The sequence below is a fragment of the Bidens hawaiensis genome, unplaced genomic scaffold (genome assembly GCF_021521415.1).
Source record: "Bidens hawaiensis isolate Kalapana, Puna unplaced genomic scaffold, B.hawaiensis_p1.1 tig00019550_1, whole genome shotgun sequence".
NCBI classification, from domain to species: Eukaryota; Viridiplantae; Streptophyta; class Magnoliopsida; order Asterales; family Asteraceae; genus Bidens; species Bidens hawaiensis.
The window spans coordinates 161099-181075 of NW_027492966.1; the positions used below are offsets into that span (position 1 = coordinate 161099).

The 19977-nt window shown below is 35.4% G+C and overlaps 2 pseudogenes across 1 annotated transcript; one reads left to right on the forward strand and one right to left on the reverse strand.

Annotated features, from left to right (window-relative positions):
• The first annotated feature begins 2396 nt into the window (after window positions 1-2396).
• Window positions 2397-4315, forward strand: LOC143558511 (exopolygalacturonase-like; annotated as a pseudogene). The gene is made up of 3 exons (XR_013139753.1): window positions 2397-2869; window positions 3495-4010; window positions 4085-4315. The product of XR_013139753.1 is annotated as an exopolygalacturonase-like (transcript).
• Window positions 4316-18390: 14075 nt separating this feature from the next.
• Window positions 18391-19964, reverse strand: LOC143558513 (transcription factor TCP5-like; annotated as a pseudogene).
• Between the last annotated feature and the right edge of the window lie 13 nt (window positions 19965-19977).

Below are 19977 nucleotides of genomic sequence, written 5' to 3' on the forward strand. Positions count from 1 at the left end.
ATCAAGACTTCTAAATTCATCCGGAGTCATGTGTTTCACAAAGTTGGTACCACCATACCTTCCAAGTTCACTGCTTGGGGTGTTTACCCTTTGACGTTTACCGGCGTCTTCCCAAATCATGTAGTACATCCCCATTTCAAGGTCGGTTTGGGATTGGGATTGGGCAACAGCTCTTAACGAGTCATGAATTTGGGAAGACGACCCGTGTTTTGTAAGGTAAACATCATACATGTTTGCCAAGGTGGTGTTGAAAGCATTCTTTAAAGTTTGGTTATAATGGGGGTTTTGATCGTCGTTTAACTCTAGCTCATCACAAATTTTTTCTATTAAAGCTTCAACACCACCAACATTGATGCAAGGGTTTAACGCAGCCGCACAGGTCAAAACAGCGGGTAGTTGTTGAAAATATTTTCTAAATTTTTCTTTCATTTTTGCACCCATATCAAAATAAGGTGCACCCCTACAATGAATTTCAGTCAACTTTGTGCACATGACAGCAATTTTTGGTAAAGCAATGGGGCTTGTTGGATAGTAAACCCCGGATAAACTAGTTGTGCAAGATTTAAAAATTTGAAGAACCTCCGTAACGATCTCAATCAATAACCAGTTTCTAGGATCGTACGGTGCACATTTACCCCTATTTGACAAAATTTGATGAAACGCAATTAACGATTGTTTTTGTTGGATGGCTTTCTCAAACATTTCACAAGTCGAGTTCCATCTTGTTGGACAATCCCAATTAGGCCCCAACCATTGACAGTTAGCTTCTTCACAAAATTTTTTGTATCTTGAAAATGTTGAATTGTTGCTAAAAACATCTCGTAACATTCTTTTAAAATTGTTTCTTTGCGTTTCGATCACGTTTAACCCATCTTGCACGGCCAAGTTGATAATATGTGCAATGCATCGGCTATGAAAAAACGCTCCATCACAGATAGGTTTATACTTTAATTTTAAATGGCCAACCGCGGCCGTATTGTTGGACGCGTTATCAAACGATATTGAAAAGATTTTATCTTCAATCTTGTATTGTCGAATGACTTTATCCAAGAGTTTAAAAATATTTCTACCCGTGTGCGGGTAATCAAACAATTGAAACGCAACGGTTCGTTTCATCATTTGCCACGACCGGGGGTCAACCCAATGAGCCGTCACACAAATGTATGAGTCGGGCGAACCATTAGGTACCGACCACACATCCGTTGTTAAGTTCACACCAGTTTGTAAGTTTGAAAAGTATGAAATTAGTTCGGATTTAGCGTTTTTCCATGCTTTAAGACAATCTCTTCTAAGGGTCGAACGACTTACGTGTTGGTAGCGTGGTTGAACATACTTTTGCATCATCTCCGTGAATTGAGGGTTGTCGAAGTGGTTGAAAGGAAGTGATTGTTGAATCACAAAGTTGCCAAACTGTTGACGTACCGCTTCAAGGTCGTACGTAAACACCGTTCCTTGATTCGTCATCTCCGGCTGCGAACTACTTCCGGATTCGTCCTTCAAGACCTTGCAAGAGGGCTTTTCTACATGAGCTCTTAAACTGGAGTTTGCTTCTTTGTTATAAAACTTCAAACAATGTTTGCATCTAGCTTTTTGGGTTCCGTTAGACATTTCGCATAGGTCGAAATGTTGCCAAATATCTTGGTTTCGTTTCGTGGGGATGACCCGAACGACGGTTTCTCCCGTGTTCGAGGCACCCATGTTGACCGATGAAGCAGCACTTTGGGAGGCCATGATAATCGACTACGAATTAAGAGTGGTATACTCGAGTATGAAATAAACGACTACGAAAGAAGAGCGTTTGGAGTTGTATAATCGCGTATGAAATAAACGTTTAGAGCGTTTGGAGTTGTATAATCAAGTGTGATCTAACCAATACCCAACCTAAACTATATATAGATGTTTGTGGGGGTAAAATGGTAAAAAAACAAAAAAAAAAACGGCTAAAAAACGGTCAAAAAAAAAAAAAAAAACGGCTATAAAGCCGTTTGGTAACGTTCGAAAACCGGTTTAACCGGTTAACCGGTTATTAAAAAACCGGTTAACCGGTTTTTTTAATAACGGTAATAAACCGGTTATTTTAAAAACCGGTTAACCGGTTTTTTAATAACCGGTTATTAAAAAAAACCGGTTATAAAAAAAAACCGGTTATAAAACCGGTTTTGGCTCCAAAACGTATAACCGATACGTAAACCGGTCAAACCGGTTTTTAAAAAAACCGGTTTTTAAAAAACCGGTTTCCGGTTGAACCGGCCAAACCGGTTCCGTAACCGGTTTTTTTGAACACCTCTATTTGAGATACACAATCAAAAAACAACCAATACAAAATGAAGCCCTCCTTCATCTTCATCCATCCCATTCTCATTCCCTTGCTGCTATCAGTCGCTAGCGCCGCATACAAAAATCTGATCCCACCAACGTTCAACGTCTTACGTTTCGGTGCAGTTTCTCACCGAATCACCGATAACACCAAGGTACATTCTTCTAGTCATTTTTTTTTATTTTTGAACAACTATTATTCTACTCTTAAATATTTATGAATATTTTATTCAGGTTTTACTAGGCGTTCATTTCAGCATGAAATAATGCGTGTAGTCATAGTGGTGGAGGTAGGGTTGTGGTCCCGAGAGGGACGTATATGCTTGATGCGGTTATGTTCATTGGTCCGTGTAGGGAACCTATGGAGTTTATTATAAGGGGTTCGTAAGAAGCTTCAAATAATCCAATGAACTTTTTTGTTGATCATTGGATTACTTTTAAATATATCGATCAACTGACGATCGGAGGCGGTGGTTCGTTGCTTGGTCACGGCGGTGCTGCTTGGCATTACAATGACTGTAACCGCAATTCTCGTTGCAAGACTCTTCCAGTTGTAAGTCCATAATTTTTTCCTTAAATTTTATTCACTTCATAAAAGATGTGTACCCGTATCTCATTTTTTATTTTATCTATATTTAGAGCATATCTGGGATTGAGTTTAAAAACAACTTATTGACCTATTCGATTTTTTAAAAGACCAATAAGTTAAATGGTGCTTGACAATCACAAAAATTCTTTTTATTTAGTTTTTTAAAAGAGTTAAAAAACAGTTTTCTAAAAGTCTATAATCCGAGCTTTTCAAAATAGCTTTTTGAAAAACTCAATAAGACAATAAACAGTTTTCAAACTCAATCCCAAATATGACCTTAATTAAATGATACATGTTCTATGATTCTTTTACAATTATTACTGTTTATTTCATTCACAAAAAAGTATAACAAATTATAAGTTAATACATATAACAAAATCATTATTCAACTATGAAAAAATTATATATGTAAATAAATATAAATAAAGAAGGAGACGAGTTTCTTAATCTTTATCCATATTTTTCATATATTTAAAGATTATAAAGAGTAAGATGTGAATGCTCTAATAAATATTAAAATTTTAGTTTTGTATATTTTCAGACATATATATTTGTTTTAATTGCTATATTGTTTCTTAATTGGAATTAGACCATGCGGCTTGATTTTGTTACCAATTCAAGAATAAGCCACATTCGGTCAATCAACAGCAAGAATGCTCATTTCAACATTTTTGCGTGCCGCAACTTGAACATGTCCAATATTCGGATTAGTGCCCCCGAGGATAGCCCGAACACCGATGGTATCCACATCGGTGGCTCACAGCAAATCCGAATCCAAGACTCTACCATAATGACCGGTGATGATTGTGTGTCAATTCTAGCGGGTAGTCACGATATCATAGTGACAGGAGTGCATTGTGGGCCAGGACACGGGTTTAGCATTGGTAGCTTGGGTTGGTCCCACAACGAAGAGTTTGTAACCGGTATAACTATACGTAACTCAACATTATACGGGACCCAAAATGGACTTCGGATTAAAACATGAGCACCCTCTAATCCTAGCCTTGCTTCGGATATTATGTTTGATGACATAACCATGGTTAACGTGAATAACCCGATTTTTATTGACCAACAATATTGTCCAAGGGCCCCTTGCAATTATAAGGTAACTCTCCACCTATTAGAATATCTCGTGTTTATAACATAATTGATAATTTATTTTAACATTCGTGTTTTCAGGCACAATCAAATGTTCAAATAAAAAACGTGACATTTAGAAAAGTGCGTGGTAAGTCGAGTTCTAAGATTGCAGTAAAGATCCAATGTAGCAAAACCGTGCCTTGTGAAGGGATTAAACTCGTGGACATTAACTTGGCTTATCACGGGCGAGAACAAGGACGGGCGGTGTCATCTTGCTGGAACGTCGAAGGAGAGTCATATGGCCCTCAATTTCCCTCTGGTTGTCTATAGAACAAGAACTTTTACTTCTTTTTCTTATTTCAACCTGAGAAGGTTTTTAATGTTCTTTCCGGTTGTTTTTGTAAATGGAAGTTTATAGAACTAATTAATGGGGCTCTATGAATCTCCATGAGGATTGAGAGTATAATGTCAATCCTTTTTTATCTGCATCATAAGTTTTATGTTATTGTTGATTTTCTTATTTAAATGTTTAAATTTAAATAATCTTTACTTAAAAGTAAAAAAAAATAGCAATAACATTGTAAAGTTTGTTTAGGAAAAAAAAAGTGACGTGGCCATCGTGTACTTAAAGTTTTAAACATGTAAGACCATACGTAGTGGAACTCCTTTAAAATGCTCCTTAATCCCTGGCCACTTAAGGCCGAGAGACTTTTTGAAGGCCAAATTTCCCAAAAAGCCCCCCAAAGGCGCCGCGGGCGTTTTGAAGAAATATGACCCATTGAAAATGCCAACTGCGAAAGGCCTAATAATTAAATGATGATCCCCATTGTTATAATCATCACATTTTCCTTATGCTGCTACCTTGAAAGTGTTTTAATAATCACATTTTAATCAGTTTATTCATTTACTGATTTTTTAATTTAATTCGTGCTGCTTTACATCACTACTACTAATTAAAAAATCAATAGCCACTTCTCGTCACATTTTAAGAAAAGGTTTAAAACCTTCAACTACACTATAAGGCTAACTGTTATAAGGTACTTGTGAGTCGGGTGATGTGAAAGGGGCATTTTACAATATCCAAGTGTCATCTTGGCAAAAGGGACTTTCATATTTCATATTTAAAAACATGAGTTATGGTGAGTGAAATGTATTGTGTTTGTGGAGTTTCGTGGAGTGAAATAATTAACTGTATTATCAAATTAAAAAGAAAAAAAAACTATTATGCCCTCAGCCTTGCCAAGCTACTCATCGCTAAGGACGTCTTCGAAAATCGTTAAAATTTTTTAGCCAAGAGCGTCTAAAATTCTGGCCTCTAAGTAAGTAAATAAATAGATAATCATTTTTTATTATGTTTAAACAATTAAATTTATTTATGAATAGGCTTTAATTGGGTAACTGGGTTATGGTATGGGCGGCGCGTAACTTTTTATAAAATGTTTTTTTACAAAAATTAGTTTAAATGATTTAGTTAATTGTGTTATAACTTGGGTTGTGTGTTTCTTTTTTTTAACAAAACTTTGGGCCTTCCGGCCTAGGAAGGTCACCTTCCCTAGGGTCGACGCTTCTCACAGCTACGGCCTTGCACCCAATTTAACGCATGTTCGTGGTGGTTTCATGCCCGGTCTTGCGCCCATTCTGCAACGATGGCGGGTTTCATGCTCCCTCTCAGTGGCATACACAACACATTCCCTAAAAACAAATTCAATTTCAAGTAACGGATTCTAAAATAATGGTTCAGTTGTAGTATACTGTTTTTTGCTTATGGTGAATGAATGAATAATCTTTATTCTTAAAAAAAAAATAAAATAAATCATTCCATCACTTATTCAAGGCCTCAAAGGAAACGTGTAACGAAGTTTAATATATCAAACGTTGTGCAATAGAATTTTGTAAATAATCAATTTTTAAAATACATTGAAGCAATGCATGCAAAATGTTTTATCAACAGTTCAACACTACACTTTATAGTGATAAGCCATTTAATATTTGTAGGTCCCGAAACCGGATCAAACAACACAACAAACTAAATACTAGTTGTTCTTGGATCAACCTCACAACTAGTTGGCGGAAACAACTAGTTGGACCGAGATCTCGGATCTTGTGTGTGGGTATGGTACTAGTTGTTCTTGGATCAACCTCACAACTAGTTGGCGGAAACAACTAGTTGGACCGAGATCTCGGATCTTGTGTGTGGGTATGGTGGAGCCGAAACTTGGAAGAAAGAAAGGGAGTTGAGAGAGTTTTTGGTTACTTGGATAATTGTTTTGCAAAGGGTTATTTGGTGTATTCCATACACACACAATATGTAGTGTGGGTATGTTATACACCATTCCATTAATAACAAGCCCAATAGGCACCAAGTACACAAGGCCTCGGGCCCAATGTAACACCCCGACCAAAGGCGGATTATACATCGGGGCGCCACATATTGTTTCATTACTCGTGACACTATTGGGTGTCAATATTTAATAAATACATTCATTCGCGCACGCGCAAAGCAAAAATAAGATAACATAAATCATCATAAATCAATATATTATAAATCATAATATTCGAACAGCAATAACTTGTCTTGATACATTTTAATCTAGGTCAAAATAAAGAAAACTTCCTACGTGTCCACAAGCTCCAAAACAGCTACTGCAAACCTGAACATGTGTTAAAATAAAACGTCAAACACTTGCGTGTTGGTGAGAAATCAAGTTTAATACAATACATAGATAACAATAAATCTGCGCGCAACATGTGTATGTCTGGTTTTCAACAAGGGTGTAATCTGATCGGGACCAACTCTAAGATTCATAAGACTGCCAGTGCTCACAATTGAGCTCACAAACAAGACAAACTGTGCATGTGTATACAAAAGAGAAAATCATAAACGATAGTTCTCCCGTGTTCATCTAATGGTACCATGAAAACTGCGGAATAGACCGACAAGACGGTTAATGATCCACACATACAAATAAACAGCCAAGTCTACGTCCTCAACACATGGGATACTGCGCGACTAAAGTTCATAAACAAGTTTAAGACTCTAAGTTTGTATGAACACATGAACATCCCAAAACATTAAAAGCAAAAAGGGATTAGGTACGAGATTACTCACTTGATAAACGATGCGGTGTAAGATAAAGCAAGAACCAACTTTAAACAAGCACAAGTTAACCTATAAATAAGATTATTGTTTTAATGATTTGTTTTAAGTCTTGATTACAAGTTAGCATAATTAATAAGTAAATTATTATATATATATATTACCGGAAAAGCAGGGCAGAACAGGGAGGAAGACGGAGGCAGAGAGGGAGGCGGCAGAGAGAGCAAGGAGGAGGACAGGAGAGATTAAGTGTTTTGTGTGTGTAGTGTTAGGAAAATAATACTATTATTTATAGGAAAACCCTAGGAGACATAATCCCTAGAAAAGGGGAAAGGATCTTAACAGGATCAAGCAAAAGATATCAAAAAGCATAAGAATCCAAAAGCAAAAGATATGGAAAGATATGGCAGCTGCAGAGGCAAGATAAAGCTGTCAGGGAACAGTAAAAAGGCATGGGCGGTTCAGAAAAAGGTACTGGTCAAGCATGGAAAAAGCAGATCTCAAAAGATTATGTCAGTCACTTTATCTGTCAACCAATGGGGTTGGTGCGCATGCTGCGCCGAAAGTAACTTTTCAGACATAAAGCAGATTAGGTCAACAGCTCAAAAGATAAGACAACACAAAAGCAAACGGCTAGATTAAACAGAAGAAAACTCAAAGGGTTTAGCGCGAGAAAGCTCGAGCGCGAAGGCAGACACAGAAGGTCAAGAGAGCGCGAGCGCGAAGGTAGACAGAACCAACCTTAACGCGTCGCGGAAAGAACTACATTTCTAAGCGCGCCGCGGGAAGAATCACATTTCTTAGCGCGCCGCGGGAGGAACTAAAATTCCTAGCGCGCCGCGGGAAGAACTATAATTCTTCGCGCGTCGAGGGATGAACTACGATTCTTAGCGCGCTGCGAGAAGAACTACAAATCCTTAGCGCGTCGCGGGAAGAACTACCGTTCTTAGCGCGCTGCGAGAAGAATTACAATTCTTAGCGCGCTGCGAGAAGAGTTCGTCTCGCGTATCGCTGAAACAGGTGGTCTTCACGCAGGCTTCCTTGTAAGGAGTCTGGCGTGAGGAGCTGCGCAGACAACCTTAGGCGGGAAGGAACAAAGGACAAGCAAAGAGTTAGAAGAAAAAGAGGGAAACAAGGCGTAAGGGCGGGACGGCGACTAGAGGGAAAAGAAGGCGGAAAGAGAGAAGAAGAGGGACGGGACGGCGGAAAGAAAGAGAGAGAGAAAGAGGCGGGAAGGAAAAGTATATATTATTATTAAAAATAAAGTATAAGTATAAATAAATATTAAGTCATAAAAGAAAGAGTTCGGGTCAGAGAAACGGGTACCTGGGTCGGGTCGGATCGGGGCAGATGTCACACCCAATACATATAAACGTAAACGAACGAAAATGTAAACTAAAATGATACAAATATGAAAGACTCAATTAAAGAAAACCGGGCCTTACAATCTCCCTCTAGTCTTTTGGTATTTGTCTTATTTCCTTCTCACCACTCGCATTCGGACTCATAGTCAAATACACCATTTGGGTCTTCTTCGAAAGGCTGTTTTTCAACAAGTAATCTAACAAACTTGTTGAACTTTTCAACAATGACGTCCGTGTAGTCACGACAGACATCTTCGACTGTGCATAGTGGCGACTCAGTTAGCTTCCTGAGGTCGCGGAGTCCAAATCCAGTCAATTCGTGCTCATCAAAGAGCGTGAGCTCGTGACTGCGAGTGCAATGCATGATGACATCATCAAATTTGTTGTTGAGTTAGACCTCGCTTGCATGTTTTCCAATATGCTAATGCTGTAGTATTTGATTCCTCTTCTTGACCGACTTTCAGCAGGATCAGCAACAGGAGCGACAACATGCTTGTCAACAATTGGCTCAACATTTTCCCAGTTGGCGGTGTGTCGGGTTCGGGGGAATAGTTGATGTCGTCATCATCATCTTTATTTTCTTCACCGGATTTCTGAACTGAAGGAACGGTACTTGCAAAAGAACAAACGTTAAATAAAAAGGCGAGCTTGGCCTCCACCTCAGCTTCCGTTTCCCTCGTTTTCTTAGCCTCCTTTGACGGCCCAGCATCAGCCATCTTATTTCCGGTAGACTCACCGCTACCAATTCCACTACCACTACCATCACCACGAGTATCATCATAGCTATCATACTCATCCTCGTCCTCGTCATCTCTCTTCTGACTCATCATCGTCTCCATCCAAGCACTTGTCAAGATATATTTTATCGGGTCAACACTTAACAAACAATGCAATGAAGACCTTGTAGTAAACAAAAGCCCATTTTAACTAAATACTAAAAAATTAAAATAAAATTTTAAAAAATAAAAGAAAATAAAATTAAAATTTTAAAATAAGTTTAAAGTAAAATAAAATAGAAAGAGAAACTTTTATACAGACACAAGATTTAGACAAAACTTAAACTAAGTTTAAAATATAAAGATTTACAAAATGATAAAGCAAAAACTTAAAAACTAAATTAAGAGTTAAAACAAAAAAAAAATTAGAACAAAATAAGATAAAGTCAAATATTTGAAAACTAAATTAAAAACGAAAAAAATCAAAATAAATTTAAAAATAAAGTTAAAAGTAAAAGTAAAATAAGATAAAATCATATTAAAAGAAATGTAAGTTAAACTAATTTTAACATGTGAAATAAAAATAAAAATAAAAATTTAAAATTAAAATAAGGAGAAAATTAATATTAATTAATCATATTAATTAATTTACAAAATAAGCTATTAATACTTGTTTTTGGTGAGAAAGATCACAACATGGAATTATATTGTCTATGTGTCCTAGATCACACTTCTATTTGGATATTATTATGCCAAGAACCTAAGGTCAATTGTAGATATGTTTGTCCATTTTAAACTTAACAAGTATTTTGATTTCATCGTGATACGTTAAGGTACAATTTGGCACAATACTTGTGTGGTCCCCTGTGAATCCGACATGTTACAAACTCCATCATACCTCGGGCATACTTTGTGTTCATCAGTATCACCCCGAATTGACTCCGACCCCCTAATGATTGATCAAAACATTTTGAACTTCATAGACTTTTTGCAAACTTTTCTTTCAAACAATATGTAAAGGTTGAACCATGGACTTACTAGCCTTGTTGACTTATGCCTTCATATAAAGTGTTTAGGACTTACTTGTTTGCCCCACGTTACGTGGTTCTAATATACCCCTTTTTGTTTGATAAAATTATCAACAATTTTGTTGTTGATTTTGAATATTTTTTGAGTATTTTGCAGTTTTTCTGCTTTTCAATAATTTTTGATTTTTTCAATATTTGAAGCTAAAGCAAGAAATAATTTTCATTGTGACCAATCACTAACGGGCTCGTGTTTGACTGACTATTAGGATTTTTGCCTTCATTAATATGACTTATTTGGAGTCGGCAACCGCTTCATAAGAGTGTAACCACGAGCATAGGCAGATATTTAAGTTTATATCACTATGATACTTACTCATTTGTTAAGCCTATCTACACATCAAACAATGATCTTGTTGGCTTTTGATCTACTCTTTTCATGTGCTAGGATCACCTGAGACAATTTTCTATCATTTTCCAAAGGTCGGATCGATTTCTCAAAATTTTCTTTAATATTATTCGACTCCTTCTAAATAGGAGCTCCCTCTAAACGAGAGATTATACCTTTAAGGCTTTTTGAGGTTTTCTTGAATAAAATAACGAATATATAAATATTTTTGGAAGTCAAGTGACTAAAATTTTGATTTTCTTAACAAAAGTAAAATCTTTTTGGTGAATTAAGACTCATTTTCTCCCTCTAAAATTGTGACATATTTGAAAAATATTTACAAATTTTATATACAAAAAGATAAAAGAAATTTGAAATAAAATGAGATGAAAGTTAAAAAGAAAATTTAAAAACAAAATAAAAATAAAACAAAAGTTTCAAATTTTAAAACTTTTAAAAAAATAAATTTGAAAATAAAAGTTTAAAATTTAATATAAAAGGAAAATTTAAGCTAGATTAAAAAGGAAACTAAATTAAAAAGAACTTAGATATAATAAACTTTTAAGTAAAAAAATAAAAATAAAATGAAATAAAAAAATAAAATTAAAATAATTTTAAAATAAAAACAAAACAAAAAAAAATTAAAATTTAATTTTGTACAAAAGAGATCATGCCAAGTGATTCAACGAGAAACAAAAATCTGGCACGATCAAAGGCTTTAGTAAACATGTCTGCATAGTTGTCATCAGTATCGACCCGTTCTATTATGACAAGCTTTCGGTTCAGATATGAGAGATGCTAAGCAAGTTGTGGTTTAGTTGTTCCATCAAGTTGACATCTTCATATGTCAGGACTTCATTTGACACTTTTCATTGTTTTGAAATATTTCCACCCATATCTCCAGCAAAAGAAACGTATCCGCCATCGAACGGTTTAATGTCAAATAGCAAGGATTCGTCTCCTGTCATGTGTCGGGTACAACCACTATCCAAGTACCAAATACTGTTTACAGAATGTCATGGCTGACCCTTCACACATTAGCAGTTTAATTAGATAGAGGTTCCCGAGACTTAGTTGTCTCGGGAGGGTCAAATGTCATTTTTCTCATTGTTGTTTATGAAGTTGTGGGACGTGTCAGAATCAGAAGAGCAGTCTTTAGGATTCCATGCACGAGCAGGTTTCCTGTTTTTAAAAAATTTTTGAGACTGTCTCCTTCTTGGTTTTAAAACAACATCCTCAGATTTGTCAATATTTGGATGTCTTTTCTGCCTTCTTTTTGATGAATTCTCAGACTTGTCAGTCTTTGAATTCCTTTTTGCTCTCTCATTCTTGGTTATCCAAAAAGGAGGTTTATCATTCTTTTTATTTATGGATCTCACATCCATTTCGCTGGCAGAACTGTCAGGTTGATCATTTCTTGTTCTTGAGCTTGGTTTAGCTCTTGAACGAAATTGATTAAACCTACTGTTCGTTTCTCTTTTCATATTATGCCAGCTCTTGCAATGTCTTGCAGGGTGAGACGGGTTACCACACACAAAACAAAGTTTTCTTCTATCTTCCCTATAGAAACCGTCAGAATGATAATACATGGGTTGTGGCGAATAAGGATATGGTTGTACGGGAACAAACAAGCTGTCAGATCTATGACCCCGATCATCAAAAACATTTGTATAGAAAGAGTTAACATAATCTTGTGGATAATAACCATAGTAGCTATTATCAAATTGATTGTAAAGTTGAGGTTGATAATATTGATTAGTAGATTGATAAAAATTGTTTCTATGAGGTGGGACATATTTACCCGATGTACTTGCCTTTTCCTTTTCAAAACAATTTTCATTAACTTTGGTTTCCTCAACTTTACAACTATTTGATGAATAACTAGGTAAGTTAGTATTCACATATACCTTTTCATGCACGTTTCTATCAACAATGGTTTCATCAAAAATAGTTTCAGAGTCACTATTAGAAATGGAAACATCATTTTCATTTTCAAGAGTCGTGCCAACATGAACACTCTTATCAAATACATTATTGTTCAAAATGTTTTTGGAATCAATATTATTACAGACAGGGTTGACAATAGATGAATCAAAAAGTACGTTTTTATCCCCACAACCCTTGTTTGTTTGCACACACCCCTTTTCTTCTACACAACCCGCTATAGAAGATGAATCACTATTAGGATTAACTGAAGAATTAGCTGAAATAACAATCTTGGGAGCTGCAGGAATAAATGTCTTTGATATGGGCAAATGACCAATACCATAGACCATTTCTTCCTCAGGAGGAGAATTAAAATCAAGGTGAGGAACACTAGTATAGTTATTGTTAAACGGTGTAGGTACAGCAGAACTATCATAGCCTAAACCAGTCTTTAATCTTAATTCCATTTGTGACCCAATAAGTTTGTTCAGCTTTTCGGTGGCTAACTCAAAGTTTTCTATGGCAATCTTCTTTTGGGTTAGCTCAATTTCTAATTTAACAATTTTGGCGTTTAGTTCAACTACTTGATTTTCATGACGTTTTGCTAAATTTCTAGCAATTGAAACTTGTTCCCTAAGATCGGCCATATCATTACCAAGAGTGTTAATTCTAATGGTGTAGATCTTTGCAGCCTTTTTAAGATCGTCATTTTGAACTCTAATGCTTTCAATTTGTTCAAGAATTCTAACATTATGGTTTCTATAGTGCAGGACTTTATCAATATAATCTTGTGTGCAAAGTTTGTGTACCTCGGGAATGCGAGAGGCAGGTGTAGGAATTCCATCAGTGGTGCATGACGAGGTGCTTGTTTGACTACTTCCACTTGCAGCACACTCGGGGATGATAGGACTTGCATGACTCCTCACACCCGCATCACTTTTCTCAGCTTTATTTTCTTTTGACTGATTGTATATTCGAAGGTTGGCATCCATCGATTTAAAAGACTTGATGGTAGAAGTCAACTCTAAGAGTGTTAAGGTATCCAGGTTCGCCGTTCTCTTGATGGTAATCACACTGGTGTTCCATGCGTAAGGCAGTGAATCCAACAACTTCATATTGATCTCAGACAACTTAGTTGTGATACCTGCACATCTCAATTTAGTAATGAGTGACTCAAATCTGTTGATGAGAGAGGCAACCGATTCTCCTTGAGTATGTTTAAACATGTTGAATTCTTCTTTTAACATGTTCTTTTGGCATTCCCTCATATTTAGACTCCCTTCAAGCCTAGAATTGCAAGACATTTTTTTTGTCAACTGGTCAAAGTCAACGGTCAATGGGTCAAAGTCAACGGTCAACAGATCAAAGTCAACGGTCAACGGGTCAAAGTCAACAGTCAACGGATCAACCCTTTTCTTAAAGATCAAACACTCTTGAAACAAAAACTGTTTGATAAACACAAGTCCAATGTATTCAAATGACCAATTGTATTCAAATGAACAAGTGTATTCAAATAACAATTGTATTCAAATGAGCAATTGTGTTCAAATGAAAAATTGTATTCAAATAACAAATTGTATTCAAATGAACAATTGTATTCAAATGATGAAGAATTTGAATACAATTTTCTTATGAACAATTGTATTCAAATGATGAAAGATTTGAATACAATTTTCTTGGATCAATTGTATTCAAATAATGAAGGATTTGAATACAATTTACTTAGAACTCGGAAGCTTGGATTTGAATACAATTTTCTTAGATCAATTGTATTTAAATAATGAAGGATTTGAATAAAATTTACTTAGAACTCGGAAGCTTGGATTTGAATACAATTTACTTGGATCAATTGCATTCAAATAATGAAGGATTTGAATACAATTTTCTTGGATCAATTGTATTCAAATAATGAAGGATTTGAATAATATACTTAGAAACTCGGAAGCTTTGATTTGAATACAATTTACTTAGAACAATTGTATTCAAATAATAATTGTATTCAAATGAGCGATTGTATTCAAATGACGAAGGATTTGAATACAATTTACTTGGAACAATTTTATTCAAATGATGAAGGATTTGAATACAATTTCCTTGAATACAATTGTATTCAAGTGACAAAAGTATTCAAGTGACAACAGTATTTGAATTCCTCTTTTGGAATGTCACCAACTCACTTTCTATCACCTTTCTCAAACCAACCCAAATACATGCAAAACACTACAAACACAAATGTTTTGAGATTCACACACCAAAACCAATAACTTTTCAACCAAACTTTATCATCTTCAACATGAACACTCTTATTTTCTTAGAAACTTTGAAAATTTATGAACCCGAAACCCACTTATTTTCTTTGAAAAATCCATCTTTTCACACACAAGACCAAAATCCAAGGTTGTGACCCAAGATCTACAACTAGTCGAGCCCGAAAGCTCTGATACCAATTGTAGGTCCCGAAACCGGATCAAACAACACAACAAACTAAATACTAGTTGTTCTTGGATCAACCTCACAACTAGTTGGCGGAAACAACTAGTTGGACCGAGATCTCGGATCTTGTGTGTGGGTATGGTGGAGCCGAAACTTGGAAGAAAGAAAGGGAGTTGAGAGAGTTTTTGGTCTCTTGGATAATTGTTTTGCAAAGGGTTATTTGGTGTATTTCATACACACACAATATATAGTGTGGGTATGTTATACACCATTCCATTAATAACAAGCCCAATAGGCACCAAGTACACAAGGCCTCGGGCCCAATACATATAAACGTAAACGAACGAAAATGTAAACTAAAATGATACAAATACGAAAGACTCAATTAAACAAAACCAGGCCTTACAATATTTTATGTTATCAAGGACTTCAAGCCACTAAAGAATTATGCTAGGATCCTAATGTGGTTGTTTAGCAGTATTGTATTCAAGAGAAAATGATTTATAGCGCAAATTGGTTACTCTTGACACCAAAACAAACAAGAACAAATCAACTATTGTAAGGAAAAACAACCGAATGATTGTATTGAATGATAAACTTCAAATTTCAATGAGTATATGGTTTCAATATGAAACCGGGTTCAACCATAAACACGATTAAAACAGAATTCAGATTAGGACCGGCTCAACATCCTCAGAGGCCTAAAACTAACTAAAAAGTCGAGGCTTTTTTATTTTCTTCTAAAAGAACTATACTTTTAATATCTTATAATACATAACTCTTATTTCAGATGAAGACCCTATAAATTTGAAGGCCTAAAGCTATTGTCTCAAGTAGCTAACCCACGAGACGGTCCTGATTCATATTATAATTGTGATGATCATAAACAATATCAAATCTCTCTTAACCAAACAAAAACGAATCAACTTGTAACCTAATCTAGAGACTTAACCAACAAGAGGGAGAAAGTAACAAGAATAATATTGACCAAATAATCTGATGGGTGACACTTGGACCAGCCTCCATCTTCTAGAAATGCCCATATCTCCAAAGAAGCTTCTGGCCCAAAACTCCTGACCCAAGTCCACTCTGAAATCCGAATGAACACAGGATTATAAACACCAACAAAAACAACCCTTTGTAGAATAACTTGACCCTAAAGCATATATAATTTTAACTAGAAAACAAAGTAATGAATTGCAGGCAAATATTACATTTTTAACAAACTATAAATGTTTTGTTTGATATAACAATCAATGGCACAATCAGTGACCACTCGAGCTATTGTTAAATTTTTATCAAGTCACAAACTAAAGTGTGATTACTTAACTTTCTTCTTCTTATTTATTTATTTTTATTTTTTTTATGTGAGGAAGAATGGGAGGACTCAAGTTTGACAACCACCCTTGGAATAGTCATGAATCAAAATGCTAGGACATGCATGGATATGGATCACTATTATAAGTTGACAATTTTTGTATGATGATAAAATAAGAACATGTGATACCTATTAGTTACAAATAATCATATGTTCATAGCTTATCCTTGTATGCTGTAAACGAAAAGCCGTACAAAAATGAAGAGAAATTAACTAACAACAATGGAATGATCAAAGATATTATAAGAAAGCTCATAAGAAAGGCACATAAGTCCCGCGATCGATGAGAGGATCGACCGAATCTTTCATAACAACGCTTTTGGATCTAACGTGATTCGGGAGAAAGGTGAAATACAACCAAACCACGTACACGACGAAACTAAACACGATAGAAATAGTTGAAGAAAGTCTTGATCTTGAACGGTGAATAGATGACATGTGTAGAGAGGTTGATGATCCAGATACATCTTAATGTGTGAGGTTTGTATAAATTATATGGAATCCACACTAGCTCATATCCATCATGGCCATAGTCTAAGGTCTAATCACGTACTTTAGACCCCTAATTACCCTTGTGCAACACTTCAACCCGCTAAGTCTAATTTTATCTAGATCATGTTGTAGCTCGTTTGATACACATCAGTCTCACTAATGTTAGCCTTACACAACTCTACTCAATAAGTTGCAAAAGTTAGAGCAATGAAGTTCACGATCAAGGCTCAGATCGGACATACATCGACCGTCAAAAGACCAGCTAAGGTCAATAGCATGAACGCAACAGAATACCACTATTGATACAACAATTATCGTGCAACGACCATCCTATGATCAGACAACATTACAGGCAATGAACAAATCAACAACTTACGGTCTGTCTGTCGCAGCCAACCATTTAACTTCTAAATAGTTTTAACAAAATAGTGAACCAACTCTAATATGCTCCTTCAAGATAAAGCTAAGACGTTGAAAGGTATATAATGAAAGATCACCTAACAGTTTTAAACTAAGTTTTTATACGCTATAAAAAAGTTTAAGGGATTTAAGGGTGGACATATATACAAAAGCATTTTGGACAAGGTGATTTCAACAGATAGTAAGAGGTGATTGGAGTTGGATCAATCTAGCTTATGGAGAGTAAAAAACAAATTAGATTTAATATAATTAAGTGTATGTTTTATATCATTAGTGTATTGATTAGTAACCAACACAATGCTTGGGATGGTAGTTACTCACATAACTGTCTGCATGACTGTTATATATATGTATGTATAATGCCAGTAGAAATTATCTTGTTCTTATTTTTTTTAAAGCGTTTATGAACGACAAATTACTCTATTCCTAAATACCCTATAAACCACCTAAACCTGCACCTTGCAGAATTTGAAACATCCAACCTTTAGAATAGAGGAGAGACACCTTACCATGATTGCATGACAGTATGACACCATGTCCCTTGGTCAATTATCATGTTCTTATTACCAATAACATGCTACTTTATATTAATTAAACCCTAATGCTAATACTAATACCTAATATGCATATTAAAGAATATGTAATTGTATTTGCTAGCTAGATCTAACTTTTTCTTGCTAACACATGTTCATGTGTGATGACCATTCACTACACCAACATATCAGCAAACAGCAAATAATTCCTACCATTACATTCAAGTACGTACGGTACTCAATCCTTCATGCCTTTTTTGTTTCTTCAGGTCTAGGAGAAAAAGACTGCTAATCAACGTTCAAATTGATATCAAAAGAGATATATACCATTAAGTTCTAACAATCCATCCGAATTCGTGAGGTTCATCAATGACTGATAATTACTAGCTAGTTGTATATATACGAAGCGTTTTACTTCAAAATAAAGTTGCTAAAACCACAAAAACAAGGAGTCACAAACTCAAAATTAAAATACTTGAACTTACAAGAATTGCAGAAGTAGAAGTTCTTGCAGATGATGAAAGCTAGCAATTAATTTCAATATATCTTCAATATTAATAGAAAATTTAAAGTTCATATCCCTTTATGGAAATCAAGATACCAAGACAAATAACTCAAAACATTAAGGGTACTAAAAACAGTTTGCATATATATACACTACACACACTTGATATCTATTACAAGAATTCATATATTTAAGTATCAGGTAATGAAAAATATAAGCATATGCGAAGTGATGTCTTCGTCATCTCTGTTAAAGTGATTACTTATATTTTTTTATGCGATGGAAACTTGCAATGAGCATCCAAAGCAAAGGGTGCTTTCTCTTGAGAATCACTCAGGTTAAACAGTGGCATGCGCGAGTTTGTTGGTACATGTTGAGAACTTGAGCTTAACAAATGGAAGTGATTATTTTGTGTAATAAAATCATGGTTCTCACCCAAACTAGGCATGAAATATGGTGTGATGGCAGAAGGAGGACACAAAGAAAATTGGGAGGCAGATGGTAGGATTAATGACGATTCGGTTTGAGATGAAACTTGTACTTGGTTTCCAAATTGGGATATTGCTAGATTTGGAGAATGTTCCCAATTATTGTAAGGATTATATGAAAACAATCTTGGATAAGAATATTGAGGTACTGGGAATAAGTTCAAACCTCCATTTCCGTCTCCATCTTCGTGTTCGCTCCATTTGTTTTCGACTAGTGCTTCCTTCCCTTTCTTTGTTTGATGATCTCCATTGATATCAATGTTGTTGTCAATATTGAGTCCTTGTTTGGTATAGAGCGAGGTTCGATTTCCTGCATCTTTCACAAATGTTGCATTCGGAGAACTAAGGAACTGCGAGAAAGAAACTTGAGATGAATTAAAATCTTGTGGCATTAAAGATGGCGGCATAAATGGATGGAACTGATTGAAATCTCCAGGTAGCATTTGGAGGGGTGGAAGCTGATCGATATCATCTTTAGTTGCATCAAGTAACCAATCTATGACCTTGCTAGGCTGGTTTAATCCGAGCCTATCTTGAAGATCATACAATTGAATAGCCGTAGGAACTGAAAGCCTAATTCTTCGGTCTCTCAATCCTTTTACAGTGCAAACCTTGCTATGCCTGTCTTTACCTCCGAAAGCCTTAGATACCCTTACGATTCTCGAGTTCTTAAAACCAGCCATTGTCTTGAAGATGATGTATACCTTGGTAACATCGGATCATCGCCGTCGCCTTCTTGCTTCGCTTGAAAGTCTTTTCCTCCTGAAGTATTGCTGAACATCTTATTTCTTGCATCATAGGTTACTTATCTTCATCTGGGATGTACAAGATTTTTGTGTTTTATAATTTTCTGAAATATCAGGAGTGCTTAGGTTAATAAGTAACTAATTAAACTAGATAAATTGCTTCTCATGCCTATCTTGATATGAAATATGAGTTGAATATTTTTCTTGAACATATCAACCAAAAACTAAGGTTTTCTTTCCAGATCTAAAACATGCAATTTTTTTATTATTATAAGTAGCAACTGATTATAGTTGAGAAGAAGAAAATGAACAAGAAAGTAAAACTAAGATCATTTGCATGTGATGGCTGATAAATACCTGCAAATGATCAAATATCAATGATCTGTGGCCGTACTTTGATCAAAAGGTATTGATGGCCTTAAAAACTTACTGATCACAGAGAGTAAAGCTGTCATGTGCTTTTGGAACTGCAGATCAGACA